The 6,953-nt window shown below is 42.9% G+C and overlaps 1 pseudogene; it reads left to right on the forward strand.

The window, feature by feature from the left end:
• The first annotated feature begins 452 nt into the window (after nt 1-452).
• LOC122211226 lies at nt 453-1,677 on the forward strand (annotated as a pseudogene).
• The last annotated feature ends 5,276 nt before the right edge of the window (nt 1,678-6,953 follow it).

Raw genomic sequence — 6,953 nt, forward strand, 5'->3', positions numbered from 1 at the left:
TTTGTCTCAACACTGTTCTCTCTCCTCTGGTTTGTCTTCCCACTTGTGTTCGGTCATGAAGTCAAGGATACTACTCCATTGCCTGCCATCCCAGAGCAGAATGTCAAGTCATCTGGTTCCTCTTCCCCAGATTCCACCACAGCCAGACTTGGGGCTTCCAGTCCTCGCTGTCTGCTGTTCCCACCACCAAGAACATCATCGCTTTTGTTCTGTCTACACTCCATTTTTCCTCACCTTGGTCCTTTCTCTTCCTTGCTGCTAGGTTCATCTCTGCATAGGAACAGTTCATGGCACTCCTCTGCTCATAACCTACAGTGGCTCCTTCTGTCCACTGAAAGAAACCCAAACTCTTTGGCCAAGAATGTAAGGTCCCCGCTTTCTACACTACCCAGGGAGGGGTCCATATGGTGTTGTTCTGCATTCCCATCATAACTTAAAGAGAAATGTTCACAATGGCTGGAGCCCTTGATGTCCTGTAAATGAAGGAGGAGGAGGGTGTCCTCAAATTCCTTGCAGCAGGACCCCACTTAGGTGGCACAAACCTTGACTTCCAGATGGAACAGTACATCTATAAAAGGAAATGTGACGGCATCTGAGGAGAACCTGGGAGAAGCTTCTGCTGGCAGCTTGTGCCATTGTTGCGGTTGAAAATGGCTCACGTCAGTGTCCTATCACCCAGGAATCCTGGCCAGCTAGCTGGGCTGAAGTTTGCGGCTGCTACTGGAGCCAGTCCCACTGCCGGCCACTTCACTCCTGGAACCTTCACTAACCGGATCCAGGCAGCCTTCCGGGAGCTGAGACTTGGGGTGGTTAGGATCCCAGGGCTGACCACCACCCTCCCACAGAGGCGTCTTCTGGTAACCCCCCTGCCATCACTCTGTGTAACACAAACTCTCCTCTGCGCCGTGTGGACATTGCCGCGCCTTGCAACAACAAGGGAGCTCGCTCAGTGGGTCTGACGTGGTGGACGGTGGTCCAGGAAGTTCTGCACGTGCGTGACGCCATTTCCCGTGAACACCCATGGGAGATCACGCCTGATCTCTGCTTCTACAGAGAACCTAAAGAGGTTGAAAAGGAAAAGGCTGTGACCAAGGAGGAATTTCAGGGTGGATGGACTGCTCCAGCTCCAGTGAGGTCACTGCTACTCAACCTGAAGTCTCAGACTGGTCTGCAGGCATAGCAGGTGCCCTCTGTGCCTGTTCAGTTCCCTCCTAAAGCCTGGTGCTCTCAGCCTGCCATGCAGACCGGTGTGCAGCTCCCACTGTTCCGGGCACTGAATTGGTAGGAACAACCACAGAGTGGTCTTAAGCTGCTCCTCCACAAAGGCAAACAAAATAGAAATAAGGTTAACAGAAAATAAAAAAAAATTTCGAAAAGTTAAAAAAAAAAGTAAGGTCCTCTATTGCCCCTTGAAGAATTTAAAGACCCGTAAGAATACTTTTCAGCTGCATCTCCGAGCACTGTCTTTCTGCACACAGGTTTAGCTCTGGCCCAAACCCACCAATTTCTATGATATGCTGGCTTGAAACTTTTCCTGATTGTCATGAGGTAGAAGAGAATTCTACTTCTTCTGAATTCTCACAGGACTTTCCTCATGCCCCTTTTGTATGGCGTTAGCCCCGTTTTACATTGTCTTATAATTTGCAAGGAATGTGTTTGATCTCCACTGGACAGCATCTGAGTGGGTCTATACACCTGTGTCTGTCATCTTTGTATCCACTTCGTTCATGTTTTGGACAGAATAATCCCTGAATAAATATTTTAGATCAATTATTTCTGGTGGGTGCAGCTGGGAATATTAGACCAAAACTAGGTTCACTGGTCCAACTCTATGATAGAATTAAATCTAGGGTTAGTCTTGAAACTAATTTATTGTTCAGATCTTTTAAAAATCAGGCCAAATAAGGGATTGGCCTTTAGCTCTTAGGGCATCCTTGAAAGGACTGGGCTCCCTCAGGTTTTTCTCGTCCAAACCTCAATTCAGAAGAGTGTCAACATCTTGACCTACTGTGTCTTATCCTTTGAGTTACAAACAATTTTACTGAGTCCCAGAAAAGAAGCCCTAAAGCTGAATGGCTGGAGATATCAGAGTATGAATTAGAATCAAAGATTTGCTATTTATTGGGTTCTGGGCTTTAGGTTGGGGCCCCTTTGGATTCCACATGTCCTTTCTGACAGTAATGCCTATTGTGTATGTGATGGCCATGTTTGTATATTTCCTTTTAGTTACTTTGCTTCTCTGTTAGTTCAGGAATGTAAGTGAAGAGGCAGGAGGAGAGGTTGAGGAGCACAACAGTATGATGGTCAACCAGATCTCTCAGATGAAGTTAGAACAGGTGGGAGATAAGCTCCAAATGGCCAGGACCAAGCTCTTTTCTTCAAGTGGGGAAGTAGGGTCACCCTTTCTTTGGTGTGACTCATGATGTGTAGCCAATGTGTTGGCAGCTTCTGAGCGCTGAGCTCATGGCTCTGCTCATCTCTCCCCTTACTTGGTCAACTCCTCCACATTTATGGTTTCTGCTGGTTTCATCAGTGATCATACATCTATCTAGCATCTACTTTTAAAAAATATTTTTTTAATGTTTTTATGTATTTTTGAGACAGAGAGAAAGCATGAGCTGGGGAAGGGCAGAGGGAGAGGGAGGCAGGATCTAAAGCAGGCTCTGCACTGACAGCAGACAGCATGAAGCAGTGCTCAACTCATGAACCATGAGATCTCGACCTGAGCCGAAGTCATAAGCTTAACCCACTGAGCCACCCAGGTGCCCCTCTCTAGCACCTACTTGATGCAAAGTACTGGAGCAGGTATTACAAGGAAATAAAGAGGAGTTACAGTCTCTGCCTTTTAGAAGTTTGTAATGTAACTGGGAAAGGAGGCCTGTGTCAGGTTGAAATATGCATGGGAAATGTCAATAATATAAAACGACATTGAGCATGTGACATAATCATAAGGGGAACCCAGCTACAAAACATTGGTGGTTCAGAGGATCAAATTGACACACACATAAAGAAACACTGTAAACATTGACTTAAGCCACTCTTCTTTAGGACATGACCCAATTCCCAGAAGTTTTTAAGCTTCTCTGAAGAACCCAATAAATAGCAAATCTTTGATTCTAATTCATACTCTGATATCTCCAGCCATTCAGCTTTAGCGCTTCTTTTCTAGGACTCAGTAAAATTGTTTGTAAGGAAACTCGAAGGATAAGACATAGTAGGTCAGTAGCAGATATTAAAAAGTCTCAGAGTTTCAAAATTTTAAAAATATTTTATTGTCCACATGAACAGGTATCCATTCTTGTATATTACAAATTAAACCTGGAGCATTTACTTGCTTCTGGCCAGAAAAAGATCCACACATGACTATTAATAGATGTAACAGTCTGGTGTGAAGGCCATCCACCAAGAGGTACTAATTCTCCAGCAAGAATGTCCAAGGCATTCAGTTGACTACCGAAATTAGAAAGGATTTTTTGAATTTAAAATGACTGGTACTTATGAAGAAGTCATAAAATCTATAAAAAACTATCATTCATGCATCTTAATCAACAAACCAGGAAGCAGCAGCCGCAGCCTGAGTTCTAAAGTTGGAAGCCCTAAGGGTTTGTGGTTCGACTCTGGCTAGGATGCCTTCTGAGTATCCTAAATCCCTCTCTCTGAAATAATTATCCTAATGTTACCGACTTGAGGAACATGGAGAACTGAGAAAAGTAGAGACAAAGGAAGTGTTGTAATTATTAGTGAGCCTAATTCTGACATATTTAAAAGGAACCACAAATGTTTCACCGTTTGAAGGGAATTTGCAGACATCTGTCCTTTAGGAGCTAGGCATCCTAGTTTTGGATTGTCTAGACCTACAGTTTCACTGTGCTGAACATTTTTTTTTTTTTTTTTTGTCTGTTTCCCTCTGTGCGATTTAGAATGTGGCCGTCAGCTGAATGCACATTTCTTTCTTTTGGAGATGCCTGTTCTGACATCTGTCCCTCTAGTTTGCCTCCAACCACCACTCCCTCCACCTGCTACTGATTTCACTTTCTTTGCTTCCCTGGCTCTTCTTCCTCCTCCCACCCCTAGGTGAGTGATCCCAAGGAAAAAGGAATCCCCTCGTTTTTTGTCTTGGGCTTCTTGATCAAGCCTCATTGATCTCTTGGTCATCCTATCTCTTCTGGGTCTCCATGGAACAACTCAGCTTTGCCTTGTCTCTCCTGATAGATACATTAGCCTAGATCACTTTTGGTGCAGCTGAGAAAATGCAATAATTCAAAGGGAATTTTTATTTAAAATTTTTTATAAGCTTTATTTATTTTTGAGAGAGAGAGAGTGCACACTCATGAGTGGGGGAGGAGCAGAGAGAGGGAGACACAGAATCCGAAGCAGCATCCAGGCTCTGAGCTGTCAGCACAGAGCCCGACACGGGGCTCGAACTCACGAACTGTGAGATCATGACCTGAGCCGAACTTGGACACTCAGCTGACTGAGCCACCCAGGTGCCCCAAGGGAATTTTTATTTAAAAAAATAAAAAGAGGATAAGATTTTTTTTAAAGAAGATATTGAATTAATAGATTCTAGATTTTGATCCTGACTTAATCACAGATTTGCCTAGTTAGCATAATTTCTGGATTTTTCTTCCTGGATCCTTTTCCTTTGTGCAGGCCAGCCTGGGGTAGATGCGAGTCTCAGCTGTCTGGCTTTTTTGTCTCTTACAGATTCTGGGTAACCTTGCTGCTGAGTCCAGGAAGATTGAACTATTCTTGATCTTGTTTTGTTTGGTTTTGTTTTTGTAAAGTCGCTCACCTTGACTCTAGTTTGTGTTTCTCAAGGACTCAAGAAGTTATTTTATTAAAACAAAACAAACAAAAACAACAACCCAACACTTTTCTTGATTACTATCTTAAAACCTTTTTTTTAATGTTTATTTATTATTTAAAGACAGAGTCAGAGTGTGAGCAAGGGAGGGGCAGAGGGAGAGGAAGACACAGAATCCGAGGCAGGCTCCAGGTTCCTAGATGTCAGCACAGAGCCCGACATGGGGCTTGAACTCACAGAGTGTGAGATCATGACCTGAGCTGAAGTCGTATGCTCAACGGACTGAGCCACCTAGCTGCCCCTTGACGACTATCTTTAATCCAGGGCTGTGGTTGGAGGCATACAAAGCAAAACAAGATAATTGCTGAAGTAGCTCACAGTTTAGCGAGAAAGAGGGACAGCACCCACATAGTTGCAGAATGGGACAAAAACTTTTGGCAGACATTTGACTTTTTTTTCTTTTTCTAACATCCAGACCTCCTTTTTATTCTTGAGGATCTGCAATAGGTTGCAATTTCATGCTAGGCAAGGCCTTCCTCCACGTCATATAAACTATAGAAATTCCTTCATGCCTCCAGCAGGAAAGATGCAGACATGTGACCATGCTCAACCAATCTAATGCTCCTGCCTAGGATTTTGAATAGTAGTGGAAAGAGATAAAGATACAGGAACTGCTGAGAAATGTTTTTAAGGTGGTGGCCTCAGTACTGAGTCCAGAACCTGCATTTGGTTCTAGCCTATTTACCAGTGTTCTCTAGACTTCTAGGTGTTGACACAAAATGAACAAACCTTTTAGAATCTCTAAAAGTAAGAGGGTTTTATTTGAGCCCAAGTGAGGACAGTTGCCAGGAAACACACATTTCATAGGGAAAAAGGTTCTCTGGAGAATGAACTGTTTTTAAAGGGTTATATGCTTTTTTTTTTTCCATCTTGTAAAAGCTTGAAAGATCATCGATTAGCATATAGGCAGGAATCACAAGTTTTAATGTCAAGGAATGCAGGGAGTAGTAGCATTGATCAATGTTTTTATTTTATTTTATTTTTTAATTTTTTAACGTTTATTTATCTTTGAGAGACAGAGAGAAACACAGCATGAGCGGGAAAGGGGCAGAGAGAGGGAGGCACAAAATCGGAAGCAGGCTCCAGGCTCCAAGCTATCAGCGCAGAGCCCGACTTGGGGCTCCAACTCACAAACTGTGAGATCATGACCTGAGCCGAAGTTGGACGCTCAACCGACTGAGCCATCCAGGCGCCCCGCATTGATCAATATTTTAAGGAGAAGATGGTTTTCCTTTAGACTACTCATTTACAAAGTAGGTGCATGATGTATGCTTGGTGGGCCATAAATTAGGCTTTTGGTTTAAACAAAGTTTATGTACAGTCAAGCTGACTTAGAAAAATCTAAAATTACTTCCCATATATTTCAGGCCAATAGAGGGTTTTTTTCTCTCATCACAAGTACTTAGTCTCTTCCAATGTAAATTTATTTTCTCCTGAAATTATTTAGAATTTTTTTTTTAATGCTTAAAATAAAAAAAACCTTTGATACAGACATTAATAATGAGGAATGTGATGCAGACAACCAGTCCTCAGAGAGAGAAGAAAAATGAAAATTGGGAAGAGTCTGGTAAAAATTCCATTAGTATTAGTTAATCATGGACAACTTTTAATATTGTAGGGGTCTGAGGGCAGATGACCCCAAGATGGGCCACTTTGGCATGCAAATTATGCTGAGCTGAAAATAACCAAAACCCAAAAGACTCAGGAAGGAATTTTGACCTCCCCCAACCCTCAACTACCTGAAAGAATTTAGAAGAGGAGCTGCTCCAGGAAGAGAGCTATCACCATAGATAACTGCATTATGATATGAACTAGGTATGGTGGACAGAGAGGAGCCTAGCAAGGCCTGTTTGATCAAAGTCCTCTCTCTATCCCATTGTTTCTGAATGGTCCAGCAAATATCTGTTTACCAAACATTTGCTCTTTTACACCTTCCTGTAAATTGCATTCCTTCCCTCTGAAGTGCCGGGCCCCTACCCCTATCTCTTCAGCTCAGGATGATATGTATACCTCATTCTGTCTGTCTTGTGGATTCTCTTATGTTTGAAATTAAATTTTCCCCTGTTAATCTGTCTCATGTCAATTT

Source organism: Panthera leo, chromosome F2 (assembly GCF_018350215.1).
Source record: "Panthera leo isolate Ple1 chromosome F2, P.leo_Ple1_pat1.1, whole genome shotgun sequence".
In the NCBI taxonomy this organism is placed as follows: domain Eukaryota; kingdom Metazoa; phylum Chordata; class Mammalia; order Carnivora; family Felidae; genus Panthera; species Panthera leo.